This window comes from Triticum urartu, chromosome 3A (genome assembly GCF_056163025.1).
Source record: "Triticum urartu cultivar PI428250 chromosome 3A, HENAU_Tu73, whole genome shotgun sequence".
Classification (NCBI taxonomy): domain Eukaryota; kingdom Viridiplantae; phylum Streptophyta; class Magnoliopsida; order Poales; family Poaceae; genus Triticum; species Triticum urartu.
In genome coordinates this window covers 434,341,963-434,363,595 of record NC_141875.1, presented here as the reverse complement: position 1 = coordinate 434,363,595, position 21,633 = coordinate 434,341,963, and positions in this window count along the sequence as shown.

Here is a 21,633-nt window from a genome sequence, read left to right as displayed (position 1 = left end):
CTGTTCCTTTCCTCTTTTGTTTCTTTGTTGCGAGACGAGAGGACCGTGGGTTTTATTCCACAGAAGAAGATGAAAGGGTTACCTTCAGCTGACACTAGCTGCTCGATGCACGGCTGAACTCGCGGTGGACAACTCCGTTGTACTCCTACCAAAATTTGCCACGGCCAGCAACCCTATTCTGCCTCAAATGATTAATCTTACAGAGAATAAACTCGCTAATTCCCTCTGGGACGACGTGTCTCATCATTAGATGACCATGCAAGAACAGCAGAAACAGACGACGTGTCTCATCATTAGATGACCATGCAAGAACAGCAGAAACGCATGTATATGTTCTTGAGGCCATGTTTGTTTAGACTTTTGCTTCTGCTTTTGCACCTTTTCTATTTTGGCAAAAATGCAAAAAAAAACTTTTAAATAGGTGTGTTTTGCTTTGGCTTTTGAATTATATCATCATTTTTTTAGGCAAACTTATCCACCATATAACAATATTGATTCATAAGCCAAAAGACGAAGCAAAAGGCCCCTATTAGGAGCTTTTGTGGCTTTTTTATCTAAGTGAAAAAACATCAAAAGGAGGATGGGGCGTCGACCCGTTGGCTGAGCAGCTGGGGTAGCTGCCAGCCCGCCTGGGTTCAAGCCTCGGCTCTAACAAGCGGCGCTCGTGGAGTTTCTTCTACATAAAAAAAGCCAACAAGAGTTAATCCTTGGATTGATTTCATTTTTTTTAAAACAGCAAAAGCAGAAGTAAAAGCCCACACAAAGAAGGCATGTGAGTTTGATCTTCGGTAACCCCTCACACAAGATTTATAAATCTCCAACGGGTAACTCACAGCCCAATGACATTACAAGGCCCACTTGGCCCACACTAGTTTCCTAGTTTAATTTGAGTACTTAGCGCCTCCACCAGATGATCCTGGATGTCGTGTACTGATCACGGTAGTAACGGTGGGCTGGTGCTGACACCAACTTCTTTCGTGTTCCTCTCCCTGCGGCTGCGGTCGCGCCACCAGCTCTAACCCTAGCTGCAGCCTATCGGATCGGAGCGGAGCGGAGCGGAGGAGGAGCAACCATGGCCTCGTCCAGGGAGGCCTTCCATGCGGATACGGAGGAGAGTACTCCCCTTGTCGGAGTCGGGCAAGCAGCGCTGGAGACCGAGGAGAGGGTGATCCACACCCCAGCTGAGGAGTACGAGGAGAGGTTCCATCGCTTGATTCTAGTCCCGCCCAAGCCGTTCCCGTGGTGGCGGCGGCTCCCCTTCCTCGGACCGGATCCCAACTCCATCCCCGTCCGTCAGCCGCTGAACGATGAACAACTCGAGATGCTTCGCAAGTAAGTAACCCAACCCCTCGCTCCATCCCCGCCCATCCTGTTGAGTATATGTGTTATGTGCATACTGTGTATTGGGCCCGCCTCATAGTTCCTTGTATAGTTGAGATCCATGACCCACCTTTGTACATCATATATACACGCCTATGCACGAAGAGCAATACATCGTGCAATCATACATGGTATCAGTTTTTAGGTTTTCATCCTAGTCTTCCACTGCCGCCGCCGCGCGTCTTCTCCGCGCCGCCGCCGCCGCCACCCAGCCGTCGTTGTCTGCGCGCCGGCCGCCGCTCCTTCCCTCCCTGTGCGCGCTTCCCCAGCCGCCCCGCTAGCCTCGCTCGTGTCGCCTGTGTAGATCGTCGAGGCTCTACACACGTACGTACGGCCAGAATTCATTGAGCTGCCTGCTAGCTTGCTAGCTAGCTGGTTGCACGTACGTGGATCTCGCCTCTCGCATCGCCAGTCGCTCGCCTCGCCAGCTCCTCGCATCGCCCGCTGACGCCACTCGCCTGCATCGCCCTATCGCCTCGCCTGCCGCTGTTTTCACCCCGCATCATCCGAGCCACCGAGCCATGTCGTCCGTCACCTCCTCCGCGTCCACCAACTGCAACCCATTCGCCGACTGTTGGGGATATAACTATTAGGTATGACTCGCCCAGGAGGGGCCGGGTTATACCAACGGCGGTTCATTGTCACAAAGCCCATGAAGGAATCCAAGATGGCGGTTCATGAGGATGACTTATGAGGAGCCCAAGCCCCAAAGGCGGCTTAAGGCCCGTAGGTATAAACCGCCATATATGCATGACTTGTATCGTAAGGCAAGTGTAACTAGTCACCAGGCCGGACCTGTTTATGAGCCGGCCGGGACTCTGTAAGCTGCAGGGCGTCAACCCGTGTATATAAAGGGACGACCCAGCGGTGGTTTAGGAGGAGAGAGAACAAATCGAAAACTAGGTCAAGCGTATTCGCTCCCTGGTGATCGAGACATAAGCAATACCACCTCAAACTGGATTAGGCCTTTACCTTCACCACAAGGGGCCGAACCAGTATAAATTCCTGTGTCCTTTGTCCCGTTTAACCCCTTTAGGCTAACCTAGTGCGATGGCTCCATGACTAAGTCCTCACACTAGGACATCCGCCGTGACAATTCCACGACAGTTGGCGCCCACCGTGGGGCCAGCGCACAGTGGTTTCAAGTTCTTAAAGGACAACTTTGAAGGGATCAAGGGATCCGCCGTGGGCCGGATGACCAAGAGTCACCGCGGCAAGCTCTACATCGACGATGTAGGCTAGGGCCCCGAGGCCGGCTCAATTGAGTACAGGTACCGGGTCCCCTTCGGCGGGATTCATGTTTTCATTGGCAAGATCGGCGAACCGGGCCCTGAGCCGGACATCCGCACTGACATCATCGAGATGGCTCAGCATGCACGACCCGCCTGGGTTCAACCCGCCGTGAAGCACGCCTTCGTTGGATTCCATGGGGCGGAATTTGAAGAAGGATCTGTGTCTGGCGGTGAGACGGCCATCTATTCCGATGGTGAGTCGTGCACATGTGAGACTACTTCATTGTATCAACTGCAAGACGGCAAGCTTGGGGGCTGTTCCGATGGTGACAGTATTCCGGACCCCTATAAGCCGCCAAACCGGGTTGCAATTTTCATGGCCGGTACACAACTGGTGCAGAATTCTTCGACTACGGCGGCAATGATTTCCTGGTCAGTAGCGGCAACGACGGTCGGGGCAGGAGACCCTGTGCGCCTGCCGGCTCAGGTCTTGTCCGACTTATTGGACACTTTGATAACATTGTTGACAACAGAGGTTAATCCGGCGAATCAAGTTCAACATAACGAGGAGGTCGCAAAACTGAGAGATGAGATAGCTCAAGCCAAGGAAGATCTGGCAACTGAGAACGCAAGGATGACTGCGGAGCGAGCCACTTTGGATGCTCACGTGCAACGAATCCAGGCCGATTCCTTCCGGCTCTCGTTGGATCAGAACGCTTCAAACGAAGTCCTGAGGAGAAGGCACTGGAGTCGTCTGCCTTCGGTTTACGAGGCGAGGAACCTCTTCAACCCGCCTGGTGCGGGGACCAGTGACCCGCCAGGGGTAAACCAGGCAGTAGCCGCACTTGGGACTGGAGCGCCGGCTCAACCACGCACGACGGACCTGCCTCGTCAGAATAATATCACACGACATGTGCCGACACCACCGGGTCATTATTCTAACCCTTTGAATAACATGATCGCTGCGGTGTCGCGATTGGCGGCTCTCCCAGTTGAAGGCGAGTCTCCAGCTGCGGTTGAAACACGGAGGGCTAGAGAGCTTCTTCAGACAGCATTGGTGCAACAGGAGGCTTATTCTTATAGTCGTGAGAGGATCCATTCAACCCCTCGCCCAAGCCGAAGTTATAGCAGACACATGGACTCCCCGGCGGTGTCAAGCAGTGAGAAGCGTCGTAACCTGCCCCGTAATACTAAGGCCCTGATGGATCAGGATAGAGCACGTCAGGAGGTTGACCTGGCGGCTCAGTACGCGGCTCATCAACCATCTCCGATTTATCCGACAACTTCGGTGGAGGCAGGCGTGACCTCTAGAAGCACGGGTGTACCATGTTTAGTGATGGCTCTGCGTAATGAGCGTCTGCCCAAGGATTTCAAAGGACCTTGTAAGGTTCCCAACTACACAGCCGACTTACCCCCTGAGGCGTGGATTGAGAGTTATGAGATGGCCATGGACCTGCTGGAGGTTAGCGATGCTGCATGTGCCAAATACTTCACCATGATGCTGGATGGGACAGCTCGTACTTGGTTAAAAGGGCTGCCTGCCAACTCCATCGGGTCGTGGGCCGAGTTAAAAGCCCGGTTTATCCAAAATTTTAAGGATACATGCAAGCAGCCCATGTCGATTGTGGATTTGGATGCCTGCGCCCAAGAAGAGGGCGAGTCAACGACCCATTGGGTGCGCCGGATCAAAGCCATCTTGCATTCATCGGATAACATCAATGCCGGCTCAGCAGTCCTCATGTTAGAGAAGAATTGCCCTTTTTTGCCTCTTAAACAAAAGCTAGGGCGGCTCAAGCGCCACTGCAATGATATGGGGGAGCTGATGGCGGCTCTAATTAAATATGCCGACTCTGATAGTACCAAGGACCCCGAGTCTGATGATGAAAAGCCGGGAAAGGGAAAAAAGAGTGGCAACACCAAGGGTCAGCATCATAACCCGGCAAGCCAGGGGGCAATGGTAAGCGCAAGGCCAATAATAATTCAGATTTTGTGGCCAATACCGATACACAGAATAATGGTCAGCGTCGTAAGGGGAAGCCACCTCCTCGGGCAGGAGGGTCAGGTCTCAATCTTGAGTAGATGCTGAATCAGCCCTGCCCAAAGCATGGTTCGCGGGAAAGACCGTCCAATCACCTTTGGAAGGACTGCTACATTATGAAGGAGTTCAAAAATCCAATTTTTTCCAGAACAATCATGGGCTGGGCGGCGGCTCAGGTTCCCGCTCTCATGGTCCGGGTTACGGTGGTGTCCGTTCTAATTCCGGTTTCCAGGGTCACCCAAGTAATCAAAGCATTCAGAGTGGTTATCACCAACAGTCCGGTCAGGGGAATCAGCAACAGCAATCTGGGTATCAGAGTAACCCAAAACAGTTGAATAGTGGGCAGTACCACGTCTTCACCACAAGTTTATGCAAGCGGGATTAGAAGCTCCATAAAAGGGCGGTGAACGCCGTTGAGCCGGCAGTTCCCCGTTAGTTGCGTTGGTCTGAGCGGCCCATTATGTGGAGTCGTGAGGACCACCAGCCCCGGATTGATAATCCGGGTCACTTGTCCTTGGTGGTGGTGCCTCAGGTTGGAGGATATAAATTCACTAAGGTACTCATGGATGGAGGTAGCAGCATCAATATCCTTTATTATGAAACTTTCCGTCGCATGGGATTGACTGATAAAAATCTTAAACCGTCGAACACTGTCTTTCACGGTGTGGTGCCTGGTAAGTCGGCATACCTAGTTGGTAAGATAGCCCTGGCGGTTGCTTTTGGAGATGATTACGATTCCAGATCTGAGACATTGACCTTCGAAGTGGTTAAGATCAAGAGCCCTTATCATGCTCTGTTTGGGCGGCCGGCTTATGCTAAGTTTATGGCAAGGCCTTGTTATGTTTACTTGCAGCTAAAGATGCCGGGTCACAAGGGCACTATAACAGTGCATGGGAGTCGTAAGATAGCCTTGGAGTGTGAAGAAGGTGACGCTACTTACGCTGAGTCTGTGTGCGCAACAGAGGAGTTGAAGTTTTATAAATACAATGTTAACCCGGCAGACATGACATCTTTGAAAAAGCCAACTACGGAGCATGATCCGGTCTTGAAGTTTAAGTCGGCAGATGACACCAAGCTGGTTGATTTCGTTCCTGGCGATTCATCCAAGAAGTTCAGTGATACGTCTTCGTCGTATCTATAATTTTTGATTGTTCCATGCCAATATTCTACAACTTTCATATACTTTTGGCAACTTTTTATACTATTTTGGGACTAACATATTGATCCAGTGCCCAGTACCAGTTCCTGTTTGTTGCATATTTTTTGTTTCGTAGAATATCCATATCAAACGGAGTCCAAACGGGATAAAACTGACGGAGATTTTTTTTGGAATATATATGATTTTTGGGAAGAAAAATCCACGCGAGACGGTGCCCGAGGGAGGCACGAGGCAGGGGGCGCCCCTAACCCTCGTGGCCACCCTGTAAGGATGTTGATGCCAAGAAAGATAATATCCGGATAGAGATCGTGTTAAAATTTCAGCCCAATCGGAGTTACGGATCTCCGGGAATATAAGAAACGGTGAAAGGAAGAATGTGAGAACGCAGAAACAGAGAGAGACAGAGAGACAGATCCAATCTCGGAGGGTCTCTCGCCCCTCCCACGCCATGGAGGCCAAGGACCAGAGGGGAAACCCTTCTCCCATCTAGAGAGGAGGTCAAGGAAGAAGAAGATGAAGGGCCCCCCTCTCCCCTTCTTTTCCGGTGGCGCCGGAACGCTGCCGTGGCCATCATCATCACCACAATCTTCACCAACAACTTCACCGCCATCATCACCAACTCTTCCCCCCTCTATGAAGTGGTGTAACCTCTCTCTTACCCGCTATAATCTCTACTTAAACATGGTGCTCAACGCTATATATTATTTCCCAATAATGTATGGCTATCCTATGATGTTTGAGTAGATCTGTTTTGTCCTATGGGCTATTTGATGATCAATATTGGTTTGAGTTGCATGTTTTATTACTGGTGCTCTCCGTGTCACGCAAGCGTGAGGTATCCCCACTGTAGGGTGTTGCAATACGTTCATGATTCGCTTATAGTGGGTTGCGTGAGTGATTGAAACACAAACCCGAGTAAGGGGGTTGTTGCATATGGGATAAAGAGGACTTGATGCTTTAATGCTATGGCTGGGTTTTACCTTAATGATCTTTAGTAGTTGTGGATGCTTGCTAGAGTTCTAATCATAAGTGCATATGATGCAAGTAGAGAAATTATGTTAGCTTATGCCTCTCCCTCATATAAAATTGCAATAATGATTACCGGTCTAGTTATCGATTGCCTAGGGACAAATAACTTTCTCGTAACAAAAATCTCTTTACTAAAAATAACTTAGTTGTGTCTTTATCTAAACAGCCCCTACTTTCTATTTACGTGTTCTTTATTATCTTGCAAACCTATCCAAAAACACCTATAAAATACTTCTAGTTTCATACTTGTTCTAGGTAAAGCGAACATTAAGCGTGCGTAGAGTTGTATCGGTGGTCGATAGAACTTGAGGGAATATTTGTTCTACCTTTAGCTCCTTGTTGGGTTCGACACGCCTACTTATCGAAAACTGTTGCGACCCCCTACACTTGTGGGTTATCAAGACCTTTTTCTGGCGCCGTTGCCGGGGAGTAATAGCGTGGGGTGAATATTCTCGTGTGTGCTTGTTTGCTTTATCACTAAGTAACTTTTATTTGCTGTTCTTAGTTGTTATTTATCTTTAGTTATGGATATGGAACACGAAATACCAAAAAAATAGGTGTACTTGCTGCTCATGGAGACGAGGAACCTCCTAAAACCCTCGATGCTCGTTATGTGACAGATATTATGTACTACTTTGATAATCCAGAGAAAACCCCATTCAATTTGGTAATGGGAGACACGTTGGATCAACATGAATACTTTAGGGATTATCGCATGAATCAAAAAGGGAAACTATTATGGGATCAAATTTATATGTTGTATTGGTATGCTAGGCAACTATGCTTGAGATATGATTATACTTGTTGCTCTAGGATGAAGGCTCCACACCTTCCCTTTTCATGTGAATTTAATGATAATGAAACTTTGGCTTCTTATGCTAGAGGTATATATGACTACTATGTTGTGGAACAAATAGAAGAATTTGTTGCTTTTATGGGTGCTTATGAAATTGAATCTATGTTCAAAGAATATCAAAATCTTTATGATTCTCTCTACAGACCTGAAAATTTAGCTATCCTTAAATATTGTTATGAGAATTATGAATACAATTCCGATATTGATGCGTTTATTGAGAAAGTCTCCGCTGTCCCAGAAGAAACTAATATTTTGGAGGAATCTATGGAAGAAGAAATTGATGAAACTGTGAGCTCATTGGATGAAAAAGATGAGGAGGAGAGCGAAGAACAAAAGGATGAAGAGCAGATTGATCACCCGTGCCCACCTTCTAATGAGAGTAACTCTTCAACTCATACATTGTTTAATTTCCCTTCGTGCTTACCGAAGGATGAATGCTATGATAATTGCTATGATCCCATTGATTCTTTTGAAATATCCCTTTTTGATGATGCTTGCTATGCTTGTGGCCAAGATGACAATATGAATTATACTTATGGAGATGAACTTGCTATAGTTCCTTATGTTAAACATGAAATTGTTGCTATTGCACCCACACATGATAGTCCTATTATCTTTTTGAATTCTCCAAACTACACTATATCGGAGAAGTTTGTGCTTATTAAGGATTATATTGATGGGTTGCCTTTTACTACTACACACGATGATTTTGATAGATATAATATACATGTGCTTGCTGCTCCTACTTGCAATTATTATGAGAAAGGAACTATATCTCCACCTCTCTATGTTTCCCACACGATAAAATTTCAAGAAACTGTTTATACTATGCATTGACCTTTACTTTGTGTGCATGAATTGTTCTTTTATGACATGCCGATGCATAGGAAGAGATTTAGACTTTGTTATTTCATGATATATGTTACTTTTTGCTCACTACTAAATTACAAATCATTGTTAATTAAAATTGGCTTTGATATACCTTGGGATCCGGGTGGATTCATTACTTGAGCACTATAGGCCTAGCTTAATGGCTTTAAAGATAGCGCTGCCAGGGAGACAACCCGAAAGTTTTAGAGTCATTTACTTCTGTTGAGTGATTTTATATAGTTTAAAAACAACAAAAATAAAGAGGGGAACCCGAAACTTTTCAAAAAGAGAAGCGAAAGTGAGAAAGACAAGCATTGTTGAAGTGGGAGCTAGCCTTGAACTTTGTTCATGCTCACGGAAACTTTGTGAATCTTGATTACAGAAACTTTTCAGCAAAAATAATTATCCCTTTGTACAATTCCATTGTATTATAAAATAATGTGCCAAGGTTTGCCTTTAGGATGTTTTAGATGCTTGTTGGTTTGTACGGTGCAGGATAGAAACTTTGGCTGTAGTGTGCGATTTTACATTTTTTACTGGAACGTCAAATGGTTCTGATTATTTTTGCACTGTCTTTCTATACAAATTGTTTATTTTTCCTAATTTTGGTAGAATTTTTCAAGTATTAGAAGTATGGTGAATGTTCAGATTATTACAGACTGTTCTGTTTTAGACAGATTCTGTTTTTGATGCATAGTTTGCTTGTTTTGATGAAACTATCGATTCATATCAGTGTATTAAGCCATGACAAAGTTATATTACAGTATACATAATGCAAAAAAATATGAATTGGTTTTCAACAGTACTTAGAGTAGTGATTTGCTTTATTATACTAACGGATCTTACCGAGTTTTCTGTTGAAGTTTTGTGTGGATGAAGTGTTCGATGATCGAGAAGGTCTCGATGTGAGAAGAAGGAAGAGAGGCAAGAGCTCAAGCTTGGGGATTCCTGAGGCACCCCTGTCAGATGTGGGGCTCCGGCTAACCCTTAAGGTTCGAACACTGGGGTGCGCGCGCAGTCTTTCCCTCCCACCAATCAACGCTCTAGCTCGCTAGATCTCACGGACGAACTCGACGAACTCGCAACACAGAAAGACACGGGGTTTATACTGGTTCGGGCCACCGTTGTGGTGTAATACCCTACTCCAGTGTGGTGGTGGTGGATTGCCTCTTGGGCTGATGATGAACAGTACAAGGAAAGAACAGCTTCCTGAGGTTGAGGTGTTCTTGAGCTCGGTGAGCTTGCGTGTGTGGGGTGGTCTGAATGATCCGTCCCACTCTAAGGTGGTGGCTAGTACTATTTATAGAGGCCCTGGTCCTCTTCCCAAATATCGAGCGGGAAGGGAGCCAACAATGGCAGGCTAATTTGAAGGGGACAACTAGTACAAGCTATCCTGACAAAAGTAGTCTTCGCCTGCACAAAGCTCTGGTGGTGACGCCATCTTGGGCTCCACGATGACCTCCGTCTTGCAGTCCATGGTATTGGTCTTGTTGCACCGAAATGGCAACCTTTTCCTGATGCCTCGGTACTCCGTGGCTGCGCTTGCCTCCTTTGCACCAAAGGGGAAACAAGGACGCTGCGCGCGCTGGCGCCCGCCTGGTGTCGATCGTCATGACTCACGTCACGAGAGCCTCTTGAGGTTCGCCTCACCTTGATATTGAAGGAAATATGCCCTAGAGGCAATAATAAAGTTATTATTTATTTCCTTATTTCATGATAAATGTTTATTATTCATGCTAGAATTGTATTAACCGAAAACATAATACATGTGTGAATACATAGACAAACAGAGTGTCACTAGTATGCCTCTACTTGACTAGCTCGTTAATCAAAGATGGTTATGTTTCCTAACCATAGACATGAGTTGTCATTTGATTAATAGGGTCACATCAATAGGAGAATGATGTGATTGACTTGACCCATTCCGTTAGCTTAGCACTTCATTGTTTAGTATGTTGCTATTGCTTTCTTCATGACTTATACATGTTCCTATGACTATGAGATTATGCAACTCCCGTTTACCGGAGGAACACTTTGTGTGCTACCAAACGTCACAATGTAACTAGGTGATTATAAAGGTGCTCTACAGGTGTCTCCGAAGGTACTTGTTGGGTTGGCGTATTTCAAGATTAGGATTTGTCACTCCGATTGTCGGAGAGGTATGTCTGGGCCCTCTCGGTAATGCACATCACTTAAGCCTTGCAAGCATTGCAACTAATGAGTTAGTTGCAGGATGATGTATCACGGAAACGAGTAAAGAGACTTGACGGTAACGAGATTGAACTAGGTATTGAGATACCGACGATCGAATCTCGGGCAAGTAACATACCGATGACAAAGGGAACAACGTATGTTGTTATGCGGTTTGACCGATAAAGATCTTCGTAGAATATGTGGGAGCCAATATGAGCATCTAGGTTCCTCTATTGGTTATTGACCGGAGACGTGTCTCGGTCATGTCTGCATAGTTCTCGAACACGTAGGGTCCACAGGCTTAACGTTTCGATGACGGTTATATTATGAGTTTATGAGTTTTGATGTACCGAAGGTTGTTAGGAGTCTCGGATATGATCACGTACATGAAGAGGAGACTCGAAATGATTGAGACATAAAGATTGATATATTGGAAGCCTATATTTGGATATCGGAAGTGTTCCGGGTGAAATCGGGATTTTACCGGAGTACCGGGGGTTACCGGAACCTCCCCGGGGGCTTATTGGGCCTACATGGGCCTTAGTGGAAATAGAGGGCAGCAAGGGGAGTGTGGGGCGCGCCCCCCCAAGGCCCAAACCGAATTGGTTTAGGGCAAAGGGGGCCGGCCCCCTCTTTCATTCTCCTCCTCTCCCTTTTCTTCCTCCTCTCCTACTCCTACTAGGAATTGGAGGAGTCCTACTCCTAGTGGGAGTAGGACTCCCCCTTTGCGCGCCTCTCCCTGACCGGCCGCCTCCTCCCCTTGCTCCTTTATATACGGGGGCAGGGGACACCCCATAGACACAACAATTGATCATTGATCTCTTAGCCGTGTGCGGTGCCCCCATCCACCATAGTCCACCTCGATAATACTATAGCGGTGCTTAGGCGAAGCCCTGCGTTGGTAAAACATCAATGTCATCACCATGTCGTCGTGTTGACGAAACTCTCCCTCAACACTCGGCTGGATCGGAGTTCGAGGGACGTCATCAGGTTGAACGTGTGCTGAACTCGGAGGTGCCATGCGTTCGGTAGTTGATCGGTCGGATCATGAAGACGTACGACTACATCAACCGCGTTGTGCTAACGCTTCCGCTTTCGGTCTAGAAGGGTACGTGGACAACACTCTCCCCTCTCGTTGCTATGCATTATCATGATCTTGCGTGTGCGTATGATTTTTTTTTTGAAATTACTACGTTCCCCAATAGTGGCATCCGAGCCTGGTTTTATGCGTTGATGTTATATGCACGAGTAGAACACAAGTGAGTCGTGGGCGATATAAGTCATACTGCTTACCAGCATGTCATTCTTTGGTTCGCCGGTATTGTTGGATGAAGCGGCCCGGACCGACATTACGCGTACGCTTACGCGAGACTGGTTCTACCGATGTGCTTTGCACATAGGTGGCTGGCAGGTGTCAGTTTCTCCAACTTTAGTTGAACCGAGTGTGGCTACGCCCGGTCCTTGCAAAGGTTAAAACAACATCAACTTGACAAACTATCGTTGTGGTTTTGATGCGTAGGTAAGAACGGTTCTTGCTAAGCCCGTAGCAGCCACGTAAAACTTGCAACAACAAAGTAGAAGACGTCTAACTTGTTTTTGCAGGGCATGTTGTGATGTGATATGGTCAAGACATGATGCTAAATTTTATTGTATGAGATGATCATGTTTTGTAACCGAGTTATCGGCAACTGGCAGGAGCCATATGGTTGTCGCTTTATTGTATGCAATGCAATCGCCCTGTGATGCTTTACTTTATCTCTAAGCGGTAGCGATAGTTGTAGAAGCATAAGATTGGCGAGACGACAACGATACTACGATGGAGATCAAGGTGTCGCGCCGGTGACGATGGCGATCATGGAGGTGCTTCGGAGATGGAGATCACAAGCACAAGATGATGATGGCCATATCATATCACTTATATTGATTGCATGTGATGTTTATCTTTTATGCATCTTATCTTGCTTTGATTGACGGTAGCATTATAAGATGATCTCTCACTAAATTTCAAGATAAAAGTGTTCTCCCTGAGTATGCACCGTTGCCAAAGTTCGTCGTGCCCAGACACCACATGATGATCGGGTGTGATAAGCTCTACGTCCATCTACAATGGGTGCAAGCCAGTTTTGCACACGCAGAATACTCAGGTTAAACTTGACGAGCCTAGCATATGCAGATATGGCCTCGGAGCACTGAGACCGAAAGGTCGAGCGTGAATCATATAGTAGATATGATAAACATAGTGATGTTCACCATTGAAAACTACTCCATTTCACGTGATGATCGGTTATGGTTTAGTTGATTTGGATCACGTGATCACTTAGAGGATTGGAGGGATGTCTTTCTAAGTGGGAGTTCTTAAGTAATATGATTAATTGAACTTAAATTTATCATGAACTTAGTCCTGGTAGTATTAGCATATCTATGTTGTAGATCAATAGCTCGCGTTTAGCTCCCCTGTTTTATTTTTGATATGTTCCTAGAGAAAACTAAGTTGAAGGATGTTAGTAGAAATGATGCGGATTGGATCCGTGATCTGAGGTTTATCCTCATTGCTGCACAGAAGAATTATGTCCTTGATGCACCGCTAGGTGACAAACCTATTGCAGGAGCAGATGCAGATGTTATGAACGTTTGGCTAGCTCAATATGATGACTACTTGATAGTTTAGGGCACCATGCTTAAACGGCTTAGAATTGAGACTTCAAAGACGTTTTGAACATCATGGACGATATGAGATGTTCCAGGAGTTGAAGTTAATATTTCAAGCAAATACCCGAGTTGAGAGATATGAGGTCTCCAACAAGTTCTATAGCTAAAAGATGGAGGAGAATAGCTCAAGCAATGAGCATGTGCTCAGATTGTCTGGGTACTACAATCGCTTGAATCAAGTGGGAGTTAATCTTCCAGATAAAATAGTGATTGACAGAATTCTCTAGTCACCATCACCAAGTTAGTAGAACTTCATGATGAACTATAATATGCAAGGGATAACGGAAACGATTCCCAAGCTCTTTGTGATGCTGAAATCGACGAAGGTAGAAATCAAGAAAAGCATCAAGTGTTGATGGTAAACAAAACCACTAGTTTCAAGTAAAGGGACAAAGGGAAGAAAGGGCAACTTCAAGAAGAACGACAAGCAAGTTGCTGCTCAAGTGAAAAAACCCAAGTCTGGACCTAAGCTAGAAACTGAGTGCTTCTACTGCAAAGGGACTGGTCACTGGAAGCGGAACTACCCCAAGTAATTAGCGGATAAGAAGGATGGCAAAGTGAACAAAGGTATATTTGATATACATGTTATTGATGTGTACTTTACTAGTGTTTATAGCAACCCCTTAGTATTTGATACTAGTTCAGTTGCTAAGAGTAGTAACTCGAAACAGGAGTTGCAGAATGAACAAAGACTAGTTAAGGGTGAAGTGACGATGTGTATTGGAAGTGGTTCCAAGATTGATATGATCATCATCGCACACTCCCTATACTTTCGGGATTAGTGTTGAACCTAAAATAAATGTTATTTAGTGTTTGCGTTGAGCATGAATATGATTGGATCATGTTTATTGCAATATGGTTATTCATGTAAACTAGAGAATAATTGTTGTTTTGTTTACATGAATAAAACCTTCTATGGTCATACACCCAATGAAAATGGTTTGTTGGATCTCGATCATAGTGATACACATATTCATAATATTGAAGTCAAAAGATGCAAATTTAATAATGATAGTGCAACTTATTTGTGGCACTGCCGTTTAGGTCATATTGGTGTAAAGCGTATGAAGAAACTCCATGCTGATGGGATTTTGGAACCACTTGATTATGAATCACTTGATGCTTGCGAACCATGCCTCATGGGCAAGATGACTAAAACTCCGTTCTCTGGAATAATGGAGCGAGGAATTGACTTATTGGAAATAATACTTACTAATGTATGCGGTCTGATGAGTGTTGAGGCTCGTGGCGGATATCATTATTTTCCGACCTTCACAGATGATTTGAGCAGATATGGGTATATCTACTTGATGAAACACAAGTCTGAAACATTTGAAAAGTTCAAAGTATTTCAGAGTAAAGTGGAGAATCATCGTAACAAGAAAATAAAAGTTTCTATGATATGATCACAGAAGTAAAATATTTGAGTTAACGAGTTTGGCCTTCAGTTAAAACAATGTGAAATAGTTTCACTACTCACGCCACCTGGAACACCATAGTGTAATGGTGTGTCCGAACGTCATAACCGTACTTTATTAGATATAGTGCGATCTATGATGTCTCTTACCGATCTACCACTATCGTTTTGGGGTTATGCATTAGAGACAAATACATTCACGTTAAATAGGGCACCATCTAAATCCGTGGAGATGACACCGTATGAACTGTGGTTTGGCGAGAAACCTAAGTTATCGTTTCTTAAAGTTTGGGACTGCGATGCTTATGAGGAAAAGTTTCAACATGATAAGCTTGACCCAAATTGGAGAAGTAAATCTTCATAGGATACCCAAAAGAAATTGTTGGGTACACCTTCTATCACAGATCCGAAGGCAAGATATTCGTTGCTGAGAATGGATCCTTTGTAGAGAAGGAGTTTCTCTCGAAAGAAGTGAGTGGGAGGAAAGTGGAACTTGATAAGGTAATTGTACCTTCTCCCAAATTGGAAAATAGTTCATCACAGAAATCAGTTCCAGTGATGTCTACGCCAACAAGAGAGGAAGTTAATGATGATAATCATGAAACTTTAGATCAAGTTACTACAGAACTTCGTAGATCAACCAGAGTGAGATCCGCACCAGAGTGGAATTGTCGCAAAAGGTTTTCGACAAGTTCAAGGTGTTGACTACGATGAGAGTTTCTCACTCGTATCTATGCTTAAGTCTGTCCGAATCATGTTAGCAATTGTCACATTTTATGAAATTTGGCAAATGGATAAACAAAGCTGCATTCCTTAATGGACTTATTAAAGAAAAGTTGTATATGATGCAACCAGAAGGTTTTGTCAATCCTAAAGGTACTAACAAAATATGCAAGCTCCAGCGATCCATCTATGGACTGGTGCAACATCTCGGAGTTGGAATATATGCTTTGATAAGTTGATCAAAGCATATAGTTTTATACAGACTTACGGTGAAGCCTGTATTTACAAGAAAGTGAGTGGGAGCACTACAACATTTCTGATAAGTATATGTGAGTGACATATTGTTGATCAGAAATACTGTAGAATTTTCTGGAAAGCATAAAGGAGTATTTGAGAGGAGTTTTTGAAAGAAATACCTCGGTGAAGCTGCTTACATATTGAGCATCAAAATCTATAGAGATAGATCAAGACGCTTGAAAGTTTTTTCAATGAGTACATACCTTGACAAGATTTTGAAGTAGTTCAAAATGGAACAGTCAAAGAAAGAGTTCTTTCCTGTGTTACAAGGTTTGAAATTGAGTAAGACTCAAAGCCCGACCACGGCAGAAGATAGAAAGAGAATGAAAGTCATTCCCTATGCCTCAGCCATAGGTTCTATAAAGTATGCCATGCTGTGTACCAGACCTATTGTATACCCTACACTATGTTTAGCAAGGGAGTACAATAGTGATCTAGGAGTAGATCACTGTACAGCGGTCAAAATTATCCTTACTGGCATAAGGATATATTTCTCGATTATGGAGGTGACAAAAGGTTCGTCGTAAAGGGTTACGTCGATGCAAATTTTGACACTGATCCAGGTGACTCTAAGTCTCAATCTGGATGCATATTGAAAGTGGGAGCAATTAGCTAGAGTAGCTCCGTGCAGAGCATTATTGACATAGAATTTGCCAAATACATACAGATCTGAATGTGGCAGACCCGTTGACTAAACTTCTCTCACAAGCAAATCATGATCACACCTAAGTACTCTTTGGGTATTAATCACATAGCGATGTGAACTAGATTATTGACTCTAGTAAACCCTTTGGGTGTTGGTCACATGACGATGTGAACTATGGGTGTTAATCACATGGTGGTGTGAACTATTGATGTTAAATCACATGGCGATGTGATCTAGATTATTGACTCTAGTGCAAGTGGGAGACTGAAGGAAATATGCCCTAGAGGCAATAATAAATTTATTATTTATTTCCTTATTTCATGATAAATGTTTATTATTCATGCTAGAATTGTATTAACCGGAAACATAATACATGTGTGAATACATAGACAAACAGAGTGTCACTAGTATGCCTCTACTTGACTAGCTCGTTAATCAAAGATGGTTATGTTTCCTAACCATAGACATGAGTTGTCATTTGATTAATGGGATCACATCATTAGGAGAATGATGTGATTGACTTGACCCATTCCGTTAGCTTAGCACTTGATCGTTTAGTATGTTGGTATTGCTTTCTTCATGACTTATACATGTTCCTATGACTATGAGATTATGCAACTCCCGTTTACCGGAGGAACACTTTGTGTGCTACCAAACGTCACAATGTAACTGGGTGATTATAAAGGTGCTCTACAGGTGTCTCCGAAGGTACTTGTTGGGTTGGCGTATTTCGAGATTAGGATTTGTCACTCCGATTGTCGGAGAGGTATCTCTGGGCCCTCTCGGTAATGCACACCACTTAAGCCTTGCAAGCATTGCAACTAATGAGTTAGTTGTAGGATGATGTATTATGGAAACGAGTAAAGAGACTTTCCGGTAACGAGATTGAACTAGGTATTGAGATACCAACGATCGAATCTCGGGCAAGTAACATACCGATGACAAAGGGAACAATGTATGTTGTTATGCGGTCTGACCGATAAAGATCTTCGTAGAATATGTGGGAGCCAATATGAGCATCCAGGTTCTACTATTGGTTATTGATCGGAGACGTGTCTCGGTCATGTCTGCATAGTTCTCAAACCCGTAGGGTCCGCACGCTTAACGTTTCGATGACGGTTATATTATGAGTTTATGAGTTTTGATGCACCGAAGGTTTTTCGGAGTCCCGGATGTGATCACGGACATGACAAGGAGTCTCGAAATGGCCGAGACATAATGATTGATATATTGGAAGCCTATATTTGGATATCGGAAGTGTTCCGGGTGAAATCGGGATTTTACCGGAGTACCGGGGGTTACCGGAACCTCCCCGGGGGCTTAATGGGCCTACATGGGCCTTAGTGGAAATAGAGGGCAGCAAGGGGAGTGTGGGGTGCGCCCCCAAGGCCCAAACCGAATTGGTTTAGGGCAAAGGGGGCCGACCCCCTCTTTCCTTCTCCTCCTCTCCCTTTCCTTCCCCCTCTCCTACTCCTACTAGGAATAGGAGGAGTCCTACTCCTAGTGGGAGTAGGACTCCCCCTTCGCGCGCCTCTCCCTGGCCGTCCGCCTCCTCCCCTTGCTCCTTTATATACGGGGGCAGGGGGCACCCCATAGACACAACAATTGATCATTGATCTCTTAGCCGTGTGCGGTGCCCCCCTCCACCATAGTCTACCTCGATAATACTGTAGCGGTGCTTAGGCGAAGCCCTACGTCGGTAGAACATCAACATCGTCACCACGCCGCCGTGCTGACGAAACTCTCCCTCAACACTCGGCTGGATCGGATTTCGAGGGACGTTATCAGGCTGAATGTGTGCTGAACTCGGAGGTGTCGTGCGTTTAGTACTTCATCGGTCGGATCGTGAAGACGTACGACTACATCAACCGCGTTGTGCTAACGCTTCCGCTTTCGGTCTACAAGGGTACGTGGACAACACTCTCCCCTCTCGTTGCTATGCATCACCATGATCTTGCATGTGTGTAGGAAATTTTCTGAAATTACTACGTTCCCCAACAAATATCTCCGCCCCTCGCGAGCCTGCCTGACTGGACCGCTCGGGAGGAGGTCTTGCGTCGTGCGCCTCGCGAGACTTGGCCCCTCGCGAGGGTCTTGGATGCTTTGTTGGTGAAGATGGGCCGTACGGCCTGCTAGCTCAGCTACGCCGTGGGCCGCAAGCAGGCAAGTCTGGGGACCCCTGTTCCCAGAACACCGGCAGTAGCCCCCGGGCCCAAGGTGCGCTCGAGCTTGGCTTTGCGGCGAAGCCAAGGGTCATGTTCAGAGCAACGCGGGCCCCAAAAGCCTGCGGCCTCGGTTGACGCATGGCGGTTGGTTGGACGTGGGCGTCTTCGCTTCCCCATGCTGCCTCGTCGACTGCACGACTTGACAAGTCCCTGCGACATGCAAGGGGAACCATCATTACCTGCGATCGTGGGAGACACCGGTTGGCCTTCTCTTGCTATAAATGGGGAGGGGGGCGGAGCCCCCGTTGCCCATCTCTTCCTCGCTTGCTCGCTTCTTCTTTGCTTCATTTCTTGCAGTGCCTCCGATGGTGCCATGAAGTAATTTCTCTGCCGCCGAGAAGGGGAAGGCCCCTCACGAGGGCCCCGGTTCCTCGGCGCCCAAGCGCAGTCGTGGCCTTCCGCATAAGCACGCTGTGACCCCCGCCGTGGCCCACCGTCAAGGCGGCGCCGCGGCACATGGAGGGGACCGTCCCGACCATGGTGGTCCAGCTGACAAGGGGAGGCGCGCGATGGTGCGCGGCCTCCCCGCCCGCGCTTCCATTCAGCGGAGGTGCCGCCGGAGTTCGTTGTCTAGTTGGAGAACCCGGCCGGCAACTGGCTCCAGCTTCCGCGCTTTCTTGTCGATGAACTGTCGGCCCCTGGTCCAGGTGGGCTCTGGTTGCAGGCAGATGGTTGCTGCAGCAAGGCCTCCTGGGTCGCGGTCGAGACTTCCGCCGTGGGCAACATAGCCCTGGCCCGCGGCTGGCAGACGTTCGCCCGGGCGCGCGGCCTGGGCAGGCGGTGCACGCTCCACTTCAAGTATGACGGCGGGTCGACCCTCTATGTGAGGGTGTTCGGGGAAGATGGTCGCCGCGCCGGGTGCTGGCCCAAGACGAACGACGGTGAGGAGGTGCTCGGCCTTGGTGACGGTCACGACGAGGATGAGGGTGAGCCTGCCCTCGGCGGCGACCGCATCTCTTCCAGCTACGGCGGCTCCTCCTCCAGTGACAGCTCCAGCAACAATGGCTACGACCAGCCGTCGCGCCGCCACGCCCACTTCGAAGGAGGCAGTGGGTCATCTCGTCACCGCGCCTCCGTGAAGCGCGAGGAGGGGTCTGGCTAGGCTCAGGCGTCGCTAAGGGCCCACCCCCTCGGATTGCTGAAACGCCACTTTGTTTAGCTTTTTCCCTTTTTTCCTGCATCAGAAAATGAAACCAGTATGGGCCCAGAGGGGCGTGTATCAAACTATGGTTCTTGGTTAATGCAACGTGCATGTTATTCCCATGCCATGTTGTTATTTTGCGCGAAGGTAACCTAACCTGGTGCGTTTGGGACGCCCTTTCCTTCACGAGATGTCTGCGTTTGCTCAGGAACTGCAAAAAATTTGTTAGGGGCACGCTAGAGGATTTGCTGTTCACCCAAACCTTGACTTGGCGCTTTGCATCGCGGTACCCGAGGGGCACGGATTAGGGGAGATGGGCCAGCTTCCAGGCTCGAACGAGGGTGGCTTGCGAGAAGGCAGAGAGAAGAAAAAAAAGCTCGCGAGGGCACCTGCCCGGTGGCTCGCGAGAAGACAGAGAGAAGAAAAATCCTCGCGAGGGCACCTGCCTAGCCCCCTCGCGAGGTATGCGAGAGAGAGATCATGAAGGCAAGGCAAAGGAACCAGAGCCGAAAAACGCGGTAAAAGGCGAAGGAACCAAATCAGCAAGGAACGCCAAAGGCAAACTCGATTAAGGAGAAGCAAGCCAAATGCGGAAAGCAAATAAAAAGCCGCGTCCGGCACCTAATCTAGTCTTCAAGTCTTCTCACCAGCGCGGAGCTAAGTGTTCTCCACTAGGCATGGGAGGGAGCCCCAGGGCCTGAGGCCAGCGCTCCTGAGACTCCGGGGTGTGTATAGCCCCAACTCATTATTACGTGAGAGTGTCACGGGTACAGGCACCGGGCCTTGCTTCACAGGCTCTCGGCCTTTTTCATAGGCTCTCGGCCTTTCTTCACAGGCTCTGGGCCTTGCTTCACAGGATCTGGGCCTTGCTTCATAGGTAGAACTTCCGGAGATGCTGGATGTTCCAGGCGTTTTGGATAGGTGTCCCCTCTTGCGTCTCCAAGCGCACGGTGCCAGGCCTGGAGATGTGGACGACCCTGAATGGGCCCTCCCACATGGGTGAAAGCTTGTGCAACCCTTCCCTGGAGAGGACCCGCCTTAGGACTAGGTCACCCGTCTCGAGCGTCCTGGAGCAAATGTTGTGGCAGTGGTAGCGCCGCAGCGCTTGCTGGTACCTTACCGCCCTTAATGCAGCTTCGCGACGACGTTCCTCCCCCAGCACAAGGTCCATTCCCCGCATGGCGTCCTGCTGCGTTTCGTCGAACGCCAGGACCTGCGCGGAGCGATGCTTGACCTCGTGAGGGAGGACTGCTTCAGCTCCGTAGACGAGGAATAACGGAGTCTCGCCCCTTGGCATGGTAGCGGTGGTGCGGATGGACCACAGCACGGACTGGAGCTCGTCGTGCCAGCCCCTGCCGCAGGCCTCCAGCTTCTTCTGGAAGGTTCTGGTCTTGAGACCCCTCAGGACCTCCGCATTGGCGCGCTCAGCCTGACCATTGCTCCAGGGGTGGGCTACCAAAGCATAGCAGATATGTGTTCCAAGGTTAGCACAGTAGGTTTTAAAGAGGTTACTAGTAAACTATGAGCCGTTATCTGTGATGATGCGGTTGGGGACCCCGAAGCGACTCACGAGGCCCTTGATGAACTTGACAGCAGAGCCGGCTGGAATGGTTCGGACGGCTTCCACTTCCGCCCACTTGGTGAACTTGTCGATGGTGGCGTAGAGATAACGGTAGCCCCCTGGCGCTCGTGGGAACGGGCCTAAGATGTCTAGCCCC